Source organism: Zootoca vivipara, chromosome 5 (genome assembly GCF_963506605.1).
Source record: "Zootoca vivipara chromosome 5, rZooViv1.1, whole genome shotgun sequence".
In the NCBI taxonomy this organism is placed as follows: domain Eukaryota; kingdom Metazoa; phylum Chordata; class Lepidosauria; order Squamata; family Lacertidae; genus Zootoca; species Zootoca vivipara.
This window is the reverse complement of record NC_083280.1, coordinates 58,032,142-58,048,724: the sequence shown is the minus strand read 5'-3', so window position 1 is coordinate 58,048,724 and position 16,583 is coordinate 58,032,142. Positions and strand designations below refer to the sequence as shown.

At 41.8% G+C, this 16,583-nt stretch overlaps 2 protein-coding genes across 4 annotated transcripts in view; one reads left to right on the top strand and one right to left on the bottom strand.

The window, feature by feature from the left end:
- Positions 1-16,583, bottom strand: part of DOCK1 (dedicator of cytokinesis 1) — a 362,095-nt gene that overhangs the window by 174,044 nt on the left and 171,468 nt on the right. The window lies entirely within an intron of this gene.
- The window catches only part of INSYN2A (inhibitory synaptic factor 2A), a 56,064-nt gene continuing 52,810 nt past the window's right edge, over positions 13,330-16,583 (top strand). Inside the window, exon 1 of the mRNA XM_035138569.2 lies at positions 13,330-13,446. The gene's annotated coding sequence lies outside the window, so the exon portion shown is untranslated. The remainder of the gene's footprint in view (positions 13,447-16,583) is intronic.

Sequence of the window (16,583 nt, the reverse complement as noted above, 5' to 3'; positions counted from 1 at the left end):
AAAAGTAAGAGTTGACACATAATATGACTATGGAAAGTTTAAAGTATTTAAATATGCAAAAACCTTGAGGCCTTCAGAATTCTCTTCTGCACTGAGGACTCACCAGGCAATTAGACAGCGCCATCTAGGAGTGCCCCAAGGCATTTGCTACCTGAGGTGACGGACAAGATGGCACCCATCTCCCAGCCCATGTACAAAATCTAACCATAATGGCAGCTGGCTTAGGTGACACAGGGCAAATCTATTGGCATATACAGTTCTGCCCTTCAAAAGGTTCACTGGTGTGCCCTTCCTAGGAGCATCTGTCACCTGAAGCAGTTGCCCCAGTCTACCTAGCGGGAGGGCCTGATTTGGCACTATCTTATATCAGAGGAAAAGTTATTTTAAAACAGTACTAAATAAATTGGGCTCATGTTCACCTCCAGAATCACCTATTAGACACTTTCCCTCATTAATTCAACCTTGTGGGTTGGATTTTTCCCAGAATCCACTTCTAGCAGTTATATGATCCTTGGCATAAGATAACACTATTTACATTGGTTGAGAATCACTTACATGCTTTCATTTCTAAATGCCAAAGGATCTCAAATGTAGCCTACTCTAAAAGAGTGGGGAGTAAGACTAAAGGATAGAGAAATTCAATATATTCCACAACTAGTCTACTACAGAGCCTTATGAAGTTTGGGAGACTAGCTCACTAAACAACTAAGACAATTTTCTTTTTCAGGTAAAAATTTCCTTGGCTATAAAATTTAAAATGTTGCTTTACCCTGTAACCTGTGGCAAGGCTTCCTTGCCTGAATTATCTAGGAATTAATTGACTAACCCTACAGCTTTCCAAACTGTGTGTTGCGACATGTCAGCGTGTCGGCTGCAGTATGTAGGTGTGTCACACAAACGATCCCCACACTCCTCCCAGGGCTGGAAAAGGGTTAGTTTAACCTCCGCTTTGATAGTAAAACTGAATTACTATGTCATGAAATGATGCATGTCTAAAACGTGTGTCACCAACATGAAGCTCTGCCCTAGTCTAAGTAAGTCCCACTCATATTGCTGCAATATAGGAAATAGGGAAGTATGGGTAAAGCAGGTTACTGTACTTGCTTTACCCTGAAACCTTTGAGGGCTGTACGGTAGCTATGTGAGTGAGCCCATCAATCTGTCATCTCAGAAAACAATAATTTAGGTCCCTGTCCAAATTGCTACTGTGTTTTTCATCAAAATCTCAAGAACACAGTAAAAGTGATTTAAAAGGGAAAGGGCACTTTTCCTCTGTAGGTACCATGCAACAGTGGTGTGACAAGATTGACCCAAAGCTATATGTGGACATTTTTATATTTATAGGTTAGGCAGTCCTCTTTCAAATACACCCCAGAGAACTCACTAAAAAGCAATATTTTTATCTTCTTATATTGGTGTAACTTCCCAAAGTTCACTAAAATTAATCCTTATTTTACAACTTATGGTCTTTGGGTGGGGGGGGATAAGGTGCCCTTTTGATAGATATTAAGTTGCTGGAGAAGTGAGGGGAAAGAGAAATGTGATGCATTTTCACCAAGATAACCAAAATTGAAAAGAAAATTAGATGTTCTAGCAAGAGAAACAGAACTGTGAATAAAAGCACTCAGCGTTGTAAACGCTGAAATGGAAAGTTTTAAGAAATATCTCTTGGGGTTTAAACGTAATAAAACGGTTTACTTGCAGCAAGCTGAGCGCTTAAAAAACAAGAGGTTGAGATACAGTCAAAACAAGGGAGCTTTAGTCTGCTCTGCATATGAAATGCCACATCCACTGAGATACCTTGAGGTTCCGGGTTCATCTCAAAATGAAATCACCATGAATACCACATTAGCAAATAAGGTGCAGGCATTGATCACTGAAAACAACAAGAACAATAGAAATATCATCTACTGATGGGGAACTCAACAGACTGTATGGCGACAATTTCTGAAATGTACCCAGAAATTGTTAAACTTTTCCACTGGCACCTGATGAATTTAAAAGCACTTTCATCTTGGCTTTTTTTCTCAGTAAAAATAGGATTAGTTCATTTGGGGACTCTAAAGGAAGATTTCTGTTAACATGAAAAATAAGTGGCATGGTGTGTCACTAGATCCATCCCACATTATTCAAGCATGGGCTTGCTATACTGAAGTTCTGAAAGGAGAGTTGATATGCCTTATTTTATATAACTAGCATAATATTGAGTTGCTTATTTTATGGTGCTTGAACAAATATATATATATATATATATATATATATATATATATATATATATATAATTTAAAGGGGAGAATTTTAAAGTTAATTTACCCACATGCAGAAGCCACTGGATTCTAAATGTCTATATTACATTTCTATTGAAAAATACAACTTATGGCAATCAAGACTTATCAGAATGAATGTTTTTCTGAGTATGGGTAGAAAGATAGAAGATTTATAGCCATAGGTCCCTCAACATACAAAAGTAATAATAGATTTTGGTCAGTTCAACACCTAGAAAATATAAAAGGTATATTTGCGGAGAAAATAAGCAGTTGTTTCAAAATCCAGTGTTATTGAATTTAAACTTCGCCAGACATAACTGATTTGAGCAAAATGAAATAAATTCGATATGATGTTTTAGAAAAGTGTTATTGGTTTTGCTCTGGGAACAAAAAACGGGGAGGGGAGTGCTGAGAAGAACAGCTAATCTAAAAGAAGACTGGCTTACGTATAAAGATAACCATTGTGATAGTGTAAAATATTTCTCTTCATGCAAAGAAGGATTCCCAGTTCTACAGATTGCTCATTCCTGCTGCCTCCCATGTTATTCCAGAGGGTTATCCAACTTTCAGGAGCAGCTCTTCAGAGGTTGTAGGGAATTCATTACAAAGGGAAAAGGTGTAAAATGGTTGCATATACCAAATGTATGACTTTCTTACAACCGACATGGACAAATATGGCATCAGGAATTGACATGTCTGGGCATCTGCTGCATCCATGTCTTAGCTGCCCACCACTGACAGAACTGAGCATATCTCCTAGGGCAGATCATCGGCTCGGGGACAGCACAGAGGAAGCACAAAGCTGGTGAGATGTTCATGTTTCCCCACCACCACATGCAATCCAGTTCAGCTAGCAGCTACACCAAAAGTCCAGTAACAGGCAGCCACAGCAATTTTATTTTAAGGGAGCCTGGAGAGCATAAAGCAGGTGTAGCCATGAGATAAAGGAGGATAGCCACTGGCAAGTAGAAGCAAAAGGAGGAATGACATGACATGGGGAACATGAGTAGGAGAGTGCTGGTGTGGTTCCCATAAATGTCTGGCTGACAAATATGGGAAACAAACTAGACAGGTCTTTGGTCTGATAGACCAGGGCTGCTCTTATGTTCAGTCCAAGGTCTTTCCCTCTCTTAAACTGAGAGAGAGCCATCTTGTGTTTGTATGGAGAGTCGAATGGAGGTGGAACAAAAACCTACTTCTGGTCTCTTGCTTGGACTCACATATACCTGGATCTAGTCTTGGTACATGTGTAATTTATATTCTCCTATCAAGTACAACACACTGCATGAAAAGTTGCTCAACAGCAAATTCACACATCCCTTACTATCATAATCAATGTGGTAATGTTTTATCACTTGAGAACTCACAGCTGAACAGCCTCCGCTGAGTGTGTTCTGTTTGAGAAGCACTATCCAGTGATCGGAGGGCAGGTCTTTCCTCTGTGACTGCTTAATTTGTAATAGGGGACAAGGTGTCTGAAATACAGTTTAGCCATTATCATTGCAATATGTTCAGCATATTCTAGGGCAATTTGGTTTGCACCAATCAACAATAAACAGACCTGATCAGCAGTCTATACAAAATGACAGTCAGTTCTCATATATCCTCTAAATTCCTTTGCAACATGCATGCATTCTTCAAAAAATAAATGAATGTGGAAAGGATTCGAGAAAAAAATTACAGTAAGTCAACTGTTCTAGTATTGTTCTCCTGCAAATCTCAAAACAACCTTCCTCAGACAAAGTCCATATTGTTTTAGTTCCTATAGCAATCACCTCAACCACTTCAAACTTTAACACATACATAGTGACATATGGAAAGCTATAAGGAAGGAAATTTGACCTCTGGGATGTTCTTAAATTGAAACCGTGATGTTGCCCCTCTAATTACACCATCTTTAAATCTGGCCTCCTTTATAATCTTTCAATATACCATTACAGGACAAACATAAAAGAGGCCTTTTCCATCTATAAGATCTGCACACCCATATTTCTCATGGTTGTTAAGAAGATGCTTTCTTAGTTTGATACAGGTATAAATTCCTTTTACCCCATCATGTGTCACCACAGTGTTAAAGGGTGCCATGCTGGTCATTGAGGATGAGGAATGATTTGGATTTTGCATTTACTTTTGTTGTTGCTGTTCTCAGCAATAGTATGTTTTTCTTTGTGTTTTGTTGTTTCTTTTCTACAGCAGAATATAAAGCCTTAATAAATTCCTTAGCAGTGTGTGTGTGTGTGTGTGTGTGTGTGTGTGTGTGTGAAGTAATAAAAAAAACACACCACTTGTGCACATATTATTGAAAATGGAACACAAGATGTGGCATATATTAACATCATCATATAACTAATTTAGAATAATGGCTACAAATATCTTCTATTGAGGCACCATGACATTTTCTTTCCAGTGTTTCTTATTACAAACATGGATACTGAAAATACAATTGTAATTTTATGGCACCCTTATGGTATTGGAAGAGGCAGTAGAGTACAATGGCCTGGGCACCACAGCATTCAAATTATGTGACATAAAACTCTGGAAAACCTACAGTGACTGAATATAACCAGATGGACTTGAATGGATTCTGGTTCTGTTCTGAATCACTCACCAGCATTCTGAGCATCTTAGGAGGCCTGGTAAACATGTGCAGCAAAATGAGACAGTAGACTCCTGAACTGATAGAGGGTGGATAACTTATAGCCCTACAGAAGTTGTTGAACTTTGACCCTCATCAGCCCTAGCCAGCACAACCTCTAGTTAGGAGCTATGAAAGCTGCCATTCAACAACATCTGGAGGACCATATATGGATAGTTATTTTTATTTTTGTCATGGGAATGCAATTTTAAAAGTTACCCCCCACTACCACACACACAGTCAGACGTGACACAGTCCATTTCACCACCTAATTTCTACTGCATTCTGCTTCATGCAAAGAACAAGCCTTAGTCTCCTAAACAGCTCTTTCCTGTAATGTACTTTATGTATGCTCTCCAGCTGTACCACACCATGCAATCTTAACACAATTTCCCATAAGGTAATTCAACAAAAATAATTTTGTGTTTGTTCTCATAGAGCAAATTAGGGAGAAAAAAATTTATTATTCAGATGGTTGAAAATATTCTGTACTGGAGAATAGGTCTGCAAAACTTACAAATCATCCGTAATGGTGACAAGCTAAATGGTTGCTCAAGAACGAGCAAAATGTAGTCATTTAGGGTACTATATATCATGCTATTGTAGATTCTTAGATCTTCATTTATTTCCTAACTAGACATACTGCATAATAATTTGGATTGTGAAATATTTCGCATTTGTTGAAAGTACTGTGCAAGTGTTCCTTCAACCTTTAGAGCTACACTCCATTCCTTAGATAGAAAAAAGCGGGTTTTGAGATCTAACACGTTTGAAATCTGACATTTAAAATGAAAATAACTGAACTTGAACAGAAATAGTGTTCATCTGCCCATTATAAAGTACAGTACTGAGGATGCAGGGGAATGGAGAACAGAAGCACTGGATACAACCCAAAAATAATAAATATTAATAGTGTATTCCTATGTATGTTTGCTCCTAAGTAAATCTTTCTGTTTTAGGACTTAATCTATAGTGAACCGCCCTGAGACCTCAAGGTATAGGGTGGTATATAAATAATAATAATAATAATAATAATAATAATAATAATAATAATAATGTTAGTAGATTTAGATTTTATGTTACATATATCAAAGTACCCCAACTGCACGAAATAGTTTAGCATAAAGGGGTACAAACTGCTGCACACACTTTGCCTATCTACTGCAAATCATCCAGCAATCTACCAGTAGATCCAGTTCAACCTTCTACCTACTGATAAACTAAGCAGTACAGAGCTGTGTTTGTTATGAAGATCTTTCAGCATTCATTTACTTATCATATGACTTGAATCCTGGTGAATGGTGTGGCGCTGGGACAGCAAAACTTCCACCATTGAACCTTACTCCTTATGCCAAGTTCTATCATACCTCGTAGTATTTTGGCCAACGTGACAATGTATTGCTATGTCATCCGCAATCCAGTCACCACCACTAGCATGGTAGATGCATTCTCTGGCACAGCAACAAAGCTCTGCACCAAAGAAATCACTAATAGCTGCCTAATGACAGTGCCAGGAGCCGTAAATTAGATTCACCGAGCTGTTCTTGCCTACACACTGGCGGTATCAGGTAATTAGTGAAAGAGCCGAATTTTGACTGCATATTTTACAAAGTAATTGACAACTAACCAACCAGCCCACCAATAACGTTAAGGGAAAACAACACAATTAACCGCTGATGAATCCAAACCACAGTAATAACTTTGCTTTTCAGAAAAAGTGTCGAAGGTGTAACACCTGTGCCGTCCCCCGTTCCAACTGTAGGCAGACTGCGAAAATTTAGAGCCGGAAACTATGCAACAACAGTAGTGCAGAAAACAAGCCAGCAGCTTATTTAACATCAGCAATTCAGCAATATGAAAATAATTGCTTTCAACAGAACATCTAATGATGTTGCGGGTCCCAGATGATTACAGAAATGAACAGCCAAACACAGTTCATCTCTGAAACAAAACCCTCTCTCTTTCCAATTTAAAGAAACCAAAACTCTTGACATGAAATCAGAACAGCCCTAGTGCAACTGGAGTAACCTAGATAATATTGTAATGCCTGCAATTACACCCACTCTGTCGGAATTGCTCAAACTGTATTAGACTGTAAGTATTAGGTGTTCAAAACAAGACTATGCAGCACTAAATATCACTCATTTTTGATGAATATAAAAGATACTGGCACCATTTGATTTTGGTAGCTGGTTAATTTAAATTGTCTAGGAATTTCAATCACAAGCAATGATACAAACACGACAATTTTAATACATTTGACATCTACATGTACAGTGCTGATACCTCAAGCTGGCGACTGCTTCCTCTCATGCAAGGACAGGAAAGACTCTCACAACTGGGAACTGAATGGACTGGTGCGATTTTTAAAGAAATCACTAGGGTGCTCCATTTTGTTTCACAATTGACATCGTTCATAGATTTGGAAACGGGAAGAAAAGTGTTTCCTCCATTCGGAACTAGCAAGTGGTGTTAAATATTTACTAATGGTCTTCTGGCTAGACACTGCTAGATATTGGCCTGGTATGCATGTTGTGATAAGCCAAACTATGAGAGGAGCTGTATAATCACCAAGGCTTTTTCTCGGTGACAGTTCATGGTTAGCCACAAGCCTGAGTTTGGAAAGCTTAGCTCATTGTGGCATGGAAGCAAAAAAGCCCAGAGAGGAGCAAAATAGCTACAAGCCTGTCCAGTCACACAGTCCTGTTAAGGCTTGCTGTGACGTGCAAACCAAGAGATACTGTCTGCACCCTTTGCATCATCAATGTGTAAAGAGCTAGATTCTTCTGTTCTTGCTGTCGGAGAAAAATATACTATGTTTCTGGGTTATGATTCAGTCATAATGCTGCATCTCTTCTTTAGACCTGTCAAATCCAAGAGTTGGGCATTTTCATAACAATTTGAGAAAGGACATCAAAGATGAAGAAATCTGCAGTGGGATTTATTTAGAAGTCTTTATACATCAAATAATGAAGAAGAAGGGTTGACTTGGCCTTATAATCAGAAGTTAGTTATCCCTGCCGGTGAACCCAGAAGGCATAGTGACTACTTAGCTCTGAGACATTTATATTAAACCCAATCTAAAGACATTTCTTTGGGGAAGGGGTGTCACTGGAGAAATATACAGCCTATCAAAGCTGCCTTAATAGACAAGAAGACTGGAGACAGTGACCAGCACTACTGAGATGCTGTAGAAACTGCACAGTAAGATAATTGTGATGTTAAACCTTGGAAAGATGATAAGAAACTATCATTAACAATGACCATCATTTTTTGGGGGGTGGCATTCTACATCCACAAGATAACTCTTAAATGATCATGCAGCTCAGGACGCATGATAAACTAGGTGTTCTCCTGTAGATGAAGCTGCCTCCCTGTTCTTATCCTGCCTGTGGATAGCGACAACAGATAACCAACTCTTCATGTGCTTAGAGTTGCAGTGGAAAACCACTGGATGGTGGTAACTCAGAAACATGCATTTTCTGCTACTGCTCTATTCTTTGGAAGGCTATTTCTTCTACCAGGGGCACCAATGCCAGGGGGCCAAGCATTTTTGGAGCCCCACAATATTTGGAGGGCAGCCCCCCCCCCCAATGTTCCCTACCGTCAGAGTGTGGGGGAGGCCGAGCATGGAGCTGAGCATTTGGCTCTGTCCCCTGGCTCCTCCTGAAACGCCACGTGACATAACTCACATGACGCAGCTTCCTCAATCTTCAGGGCAACTTGGCACCTCTTTCCCCTACCATATGGAAAGCACCACCAGTTACCTACTTTATACATCTCCCCCCCCCTTTCACCCCAGCTCCCCCAGGCTTTCCCTGATCAGTAAGCAGACCCTGTCTTTTTATATATTACAATAAAGGTAAAGGGGCCTGTTATGTACTGAGCTGAATCCTAGAACAATAGGATTCAGAATCAGCGGGAGCTACCCAATCCAACTCCAGGTGGAAGTGAATCCGCAACCTGATTGGCCTGCTGGAGCAGCCAATCAGGCGGCTGGCAGAAGTGAATCTGCTACCTGATTGGCCTGTAGGAGCAGCCAATCAGGCTGCAGGCAGAAGTCAATCCACAATATAATTGGCCCACAGGTGTAGCCCTGAAGTAGCCAATCACGCAAGGCCCATTGTGTAAATAATGTATATAAGGCAGATGGTTTTGGGAAAAGAGCCATTCGTCTCCTCTTCTTCTCCTTGATGAATATGAGCTGAATAAAGAGCATGAAATTCACTCTCGACTCCGAGTATATTTCAGGGCCCCTGACCATCAGGTCCAGTCATGTCCGACTCTGGGGTTGCGGCGCTCATCTCGCTCTATAGGCCGAGGGCGCCAGCGTTTGTCTGCAGACAGCTTCCGGGTCATGTGGCCAGCATGACAAAGCTGCTTCTGGCGAACCAGAGCAGCGCACGGAAATGTCGTTTACCTATTTATCTACTTGCACTTTTGATGTGCTTTCGAACTGCTAGGTGGGCAGGAGCTGGGACCGAGCAACGGGAGCTCACCCCGTTGTAGGGATTCGAACCGCCGACCTTCTGATCAGCAAGCCCTAGACTCTGTGGTTTAACCCACAGCGCCACAATACTTTGCTGTATTTTTGTGCTTTTAGTACTCTTAGTTTGTGTTTTAACTGTTCTACACCACTATAGGTTTAAATAAGAAAATGAGACCTTCAGTTTCATCCTGTGGCATGCAATAAAAGTTTGCCATAAATGTTCACTCTAGTCACTACAGCATCCAATCCCTGGCAATGCAGAAAATCTACCTCCACTCCTACGCTTTAACACCTTTACTACTACGGTAACTCTGGCTAGTTTAGTGTTCAGATCAATTCATTCCTGTCTGCAGAAGACACCTAACTAGTAGGAAACCACACAACAGAATGATTGGCTGCCATCTCTCTGCCCCTAATATCACAGTGTCATCTTATGGAGATCATCAGAACAATTATACCAGAGGCTGCATTGGGCACTGGAGCTGGCATTATTCTGTGAACTGTGTCGTGTCAAGATCATTAAAGCTAATCCTAGCTTCTCTATGGAAAACAATGCAGTGATTCAGATGACCAGGCCTTAAATCTACCCCATAAATCTCCCATCCTGTTCTGCTGACCTGTTTAAAGGCTGCCATAGCACAGCAGAATTGATGGCAGCTTTTGCTCCAGTGCAAAGTTTGAATAGCTCTTGGCACCAGAGCAAAGGGGAAAGATTTCCCTTTGCCTTAAAGCTAACAGCACAGCAATGGCACTATTATATGCAGCTACACAGCAAACAGATAAACAGATTTATATTTATCTTAGGATAATCTTAAATAAGGGACGTGGGTGGCTCTGTGGTCTAAACCACTGAGACTCTTGGGCTTTCCAATTGGAGGGTCAATGGTTCGAATCCCTGCGACGAGGTGAGCTCCCGTTGCTTGGTCCCAGCTCCTGCTAACCTAGCAGTTCGAAAGCACGTCAAAGTGCAAGTAGATAAATAGGTACTGCTCCAGCGGGAAGGTAAACGGCGTTTCCATGTGCTGCTTTGGTTTCGCCCAAAGCGGCTTAGTCATGCTGGTCACATGACCCAGGAAAAATGTCTGCGGACAAATGTCGTCTCCCTCGGCCTGTAAAGAGAGATGAGCGCCACAACTCCAGAGTCGTTCGCGACTGGACTTAACTGCCAGGGGTCCCTTTACCTTTTAATCTTAAAGAGTCCGGCCTAAAACACATCTCTGTGTTCTACATATCCATACCACAACTAATGATTGAAGGCAAGCACTGATAATCACCTTCCACTGACCCTACTGCTTAATCATATATGAGGAGACCACTAATTCACCCCTACCCAGCTTCCAGAGTACAGGGAGCTTGACCCCCTCTCTGCATGTAAGAACACTCTGCTCCAACTCAAGTTACCTGGACCAGAAGAAAGGCCTATGCTGGCCTCTATCACCATAGGCAGTAGGAGGCTATTCATGTGCCTTCCAGGAAGAACATCATGACAAGGGGAAAAAACATCCTGGCACTTTCAATTGCTCCAGTGCTTGCTTTTCTCTTCCCTACTATTTCCCTTTTCCTTTTGCATTGTATTATAGAATCATAAAACTATAGTGTTGGAAGGGAACCTGAGGGCCATTCTCGTCCAAGAATCTCAATGAAAGCATCCATGACAGATGGCCATCTAACCTCTGATTAAGAACCTTCAAGGAAGGAGAGTCCACCACTTTCAGAAGGAGCCTGTTCAACTGTCAAACAGCTCTTACTATCAGAAAATTATTCCTGATATTTAGTCCAAATCTCCTGTCTTGTAACCTGAAATCCTTTTTGCATGCACTACCGGCAAGCCAAGTGTTTCCCATCTTATATTCGAGCAGCTGGTTATTCCTGCCTAAGTGTAAACCTTACATTTGTCCCTATTGAAATACATTGTGCGGGGGGGGGGGGCAGTTCTCCAATCTGTTACCGCAAGGTCATCTTGAATTCTGATTCTGTCTTCTGTGGCATTAGCTACCCCTCCCGGTTTTGTGTCATCTGCAAATTTGATGGGAATCCCATGTAAGAATATGTGGGTTTGTGGGAAGAGACTATGCTGCTATATTTGAATGTAAGTGCACTTGTTAATTTTTAGGCATGTTATAAATGTTACAATATAGCATCACACTTGAGAAAACCGAACAATGAGAACAAAAAATGATTTGGTTACAGGTAGGTAGCCGTGTTGGTCTGGGTCGAAGTAAAATAAAAAAATTCTTTCAGTAGCACCTTAAAGACCAACTAAGTTTTTATTGCACACGAAAGCTCATACCAAAATAAAAACTTAGTTGGTCTTTAAGGTGCTACTGAAGTAATTTTTTAAAAAAACGATTTATAGTTTAAAAACACTGTACATGCACATACAAACCCTAATCAACCAGAAAATGTGAATTACGCAGAAATTTAACTGATCTCTACAATGCATTCAAAATGCCACACTGAAACCTATGCATATACATAACTCGTATTAACGGTACAGTCATAAACCCACTGACTATTAAGTCCCATTGAACTCAGCCAGATGTACGTCTTAAGAAAGCTTGCTTTAGAGCTTATTGCCCATGTCAGCAATGCCCTAGTGGAAAATTAATGGAAACCTGGGGTGGTTTATTAAATTCCGAAACTTATTGACTTTAGAGGTTTTTCGGTTTTTTTAAAAAATAAAACAATTCTTGACTACTTTTTACACTACATGTGTATAATTGGTGGAGAAACATTCTCCCACCTCAATGTCTCTGTTGCATCCAAAACAGGTAAAAAAACACACCAAAAAACCCACCCTTGAGAACTGAGAAACTGTAGCAACTACTCTACCCCAAACAGATGCATCTGGGGGTACCAGAGGTGCCTTCTAGGTCAGAACAGGTCAGCCAGAATATTTTGAAACAAAATTATTTATTTATATATATGTATATATATCTCCAACAAATTAATTATGGGGTGTTTTACATGTTATAGTCAAACAGCGTACACAGACTTAAGTTATAATCAAAACTGCTATGCTGTATTCCTTTTCCGATTCAGTCTCAAGATAATGTAAACAGTACTCTATGTCCTGGAGTCTGGAAATGCATTTAAACTGTAATGACAAAAGGGCAACGCTGCAAGGAGAAGGGGGATCCAGATCCATTCTGGAAAGATCCCATCTCCCTTCCCCAATTTCCAAAGGGATCATGTGGGGTCCGTCCTCCTCTTCCTTGTGCTACCACTGGTTCCCCGTCCAGGAGAGCCCATCACTGGAATAATTGCATGCTGAACTCAACAAGTTCCCGGTCACACCGGCTTCCTGCATCAGAAGGAACACGAGAACTCTCCCTAGCGGAGAGCCAGCGCCAGTTCTCGTCTCTTCTCCGCCAAGCTACACACGCGCGCACACTCACTCACTCACACACACGCGCGCACGCACCGAGCGCCAGCGAAACAGCACACGCTCCCCTTTCTCTCGTGCATTCCCAAAAGTAGGAGCGGAGGAAGCTCGCTCGAAGCCTCTGCCTGCAAGACGGGAGGACTACAGAGAATGCTTCAAAGTGGACACATCAAGAAGCCAGGTTTGACGCGGGGGCTGCTTGAAAGGATCCCCGCCACCCCCTTCCTCCCCATAACAACCCCCACCCCACCCCCCGCACCGGCTTCCTTTTTATCGTATGTGAGATCACATCGAAGGCACTGAATTGCAGTAAATGAGGACATTTTCCAGACTGCGTGGCTTCTGCTGCTGCTACCCTGGCAATTGCTTCACGTAGTCACGGCTGAATTAATGTTTCACTGCGAAATCTAACGAGGAAGAAGAGGAGGCAGCGGCGGTGCTGCCGGTTGGCTGGCAGCGGTGACCAAGTCTCCGGGAAGCAATTCCCCCCCTTTCTTCTTTTTTTAAAAAAGAAAACAAAAGAAAAATCCCATTGGTGTTATCTTGCAGCAGATGCTCTTACAAGAGTGGATCGTTGCTCTGCAAGCTTGCAGAAGTGAGCCGGGAGAGATGCATCATCGCAAAGGAACTGCACAGACCTTTACTTATTTGTAAGGAAGCGTAGGAAAAGGTAAGCATCGCACGGAGAATCAGCCCAGATTTTGTGCGGACACTACCCGCCCCCTTCCCCCCCCCAGAAAAATAACCCCCACTTTCCCCCAAACCAAACCCAAAAGCTGCTCAGAGATTCCAGAGGGATCAGAGTGCTCGGGAGCTTCGACATCTCCCTGGAACGAGGCTTCATTGCAAAGAGTGAGTTACCATGGCTGCCTAATTAAAACTTCACAAGCAGAAGTGTGAGCAAATATGCGAAGCGTGAATTTGTTATAAAGGGGGGGGGCGAGTGGGGGGGGGAGAGTCGTGTTATGCAATAGTAGTACGCGGCTGCCTGGTAACGCGATTGCATCTTATAAGTTTCACGGCAGAAGCGGGGGGGGGAGCGATAGCTGGGAGAATAAGACTTCACATGTCCTAGAATTTGAGCGTTCTAGAAAAATGCCATAAACCTTGGCCGGGTCGTTCTCAGTTCACATCATACAAACTGCTGAAGTGCTCAGGTGACGGTGTTGCTGTTTAAAGGGGGGGGTGGACTGTCCGCGAACTCCTCCTGGCTGTTGTCACTCAAGACTCCAGCCCCAAACCACCAGCCATTCTTTCCCCAGCGAAGAGACTACAGTAATTAGATTTTGCCACTGATCTGCATGATAATGGAGAACACAACGAGCAGATCTCCTCCTCGTCGGTAACTTGCGGTGCAGTAGATTAGTCACAGCTAGCCTCCCCCCAAAAAATAATAATCCTTAATCATATGTTAAAGGGGTGCAAGCTTGTTTCTTTGCTCCTAAAACATCGGATTCTGGTTTGACGCTGCCCTTTCCCCACTTTTGACACGTTCAAATGGGGAGTCCCGTCCACCTGCACCAGGCGAGCAAGACGAAAGGGCAATAGCGCGCCTCGGGCTCCAAAGTCACCGGGGCCATAGCGCGCCGGGACCTTGCGTCCTGCTGCCTCATGCTGGCGGGGGGGAAGCGGGGTCCGCCTTGCGCCTTTAGCACTCTAAATAAAAATCCTCTCCTGTGACCTCCGTCTCTCTCCACTTCATAAAACGCTAGAGCGAGCTCCGGCAATCAGGGGGCAACATAGATTGCAGTTTGCAAGCCAGGGTTTTATTTTTTGGGGGGGGGGATTTCCTAGAGGGTTGAAAGATAAGCCTCTCTGACCATTCTTTACAATCTGGAAAGCCCTTGAACAGATTCTCTCTCTCTCTCTCTCTCTCTCTCTCTCTCTCTCTCTCCCTCTCTCTCTCTCGCTCTGTGTGTGTGTGTGTCATGGGGTCTGTCCCAAAGGAACAGCAACTCTCCCTCCTCGCCCTCTGTACTACAAAGCTAGGCTAGGCAGTGAAGCGGTTTAAATTCGACCTTGTCTGTCTAAACAGCTTAAATCCTACACAGGCACATAGTGAGGGAGTGTTTAACTCCTTCGGAACTAGAAAGTTTGGACAGATCCATTCTCCTTTCCTACCCTAGTTCCAGAAATCGCATCCCCTCCCGCCACCAGTATGTTGCTGTAGTGTAAAGCAAACTGACACAGATAGCATCGGTGCACATATGTGATTCATTTCTTAAGTTTCTGTTCCCCACTATGGGGATGCCTTTCATGTTTATATTCTGCTTCTCTGATTCTGTGCACATCAAGGTTAACACCACGATGTTGGATGAAAAACTACTGGCTAGAAATCGTCAGATGTGACCATTGCAATGCATTTTAATCACACTGATCCACAAAATGTATCAGCAAAAATATGAAGCATGAAATCAAAGAAAAATCATGTGTGTATTAATGTTTATGCACTTTGCTATTAGAAAGAACCTAAATGCTTGAAATCAAGTTATACTTCGTTTTAGCATTTATTTTATACTCCTGTGAATAAGCAGAAATAAATTCAAAGCTATAATATGTGATGAGAGTAATGGTCTGTTGTCCAAACAGATGACATAAGTACATCTAATAGGTTGTTTATGTATATTGGGAGAATTGCTGTTATACTCTGTGCATAGCTTTAAAAAAATCAGCATGCTGTGGTGTTGACTTAATACATGAACTTGTGTTATAAACAAGTTTTTTTATAGTGGAATGGGTATCATTGGAACCTTAATCAAAATGCTGTGAAGTTATCCCTTCATTTTTTAAAAAATGAAAGAATAAAATTGGCAGCTACTCCTTTCAATAAATTAGTACAACTTAATTATAAATATGCAGAAGTATAGCCATTTAAACAATAGAAATAATCAATAAAGAATCCATTTGTTACTGATGAGGAGGAGGGCTTTTAAACTACTGTATTTGCCATTCAGTGCACAGGTTTGTTCCTTAAGCTAACAAGCAACCACTCTTGCAGGACTGACATCCAACACTAAAAATCAGGAAAAAAACCTAAACTGAATTCAGCCAATGATAAAAGGGTGCAAACAACAAGCAAGTAGAGCACAAAAGCAACAAAGCAGTGATGGGTGCTTAGCACTGGAGATATAAATTAGCAAGCTGAGGGAGCAAAAGGCAGAAATGAATGCCATGAATTCTTATTAACCCCAAATGTACCGGCACTTGAACATGAAATATTCCTCACACAACACATAAAATTATAATATTCATTGGTATTTGCCAGTTTGGGGTTGGTGGCAGGAAGAGCTGAAAGCAGACCATCAACACGGTAGCAAGCTAAATGAAAGTTTCATGTTGCCTTATACCGTATGTAGGCCTCAGTGTTGCCTTGCATAGGCAGAAGAAACTCAGTCTTTCTTACAGAAAAATGCTCTTTACAGTTTTATAATGCAATTAGATTTTCAACATCATGCACGGCAGGGGCAGTAAATAGTAACTGTAGAGCAGGAGTACCTAATTTGGAGTACAGCAGAATTAGGACTCCCATCATCCCTGAATGTTGGGCCAGGCTGGCCAGGGGTGATGGGAGTAGGATTCCAACAACATCTGGAAGGTCATATGTTCCCTGTCCTCTCTGTATATAAATATTTCCCAGTAAAGTAATATTTTCTTGAGAACAATAGCACTCCTCAACAGTTTTATTTCTCAGAAGTAGTGTGTATTACTTGAAAATGGAGGCTGGTCACTAGCTCTCATGAGTTATAGGATGACCTTCTGAAGGGGAAGCCTCTCAATACCTGTGGAGACTCCCATTTTAGAATCTGG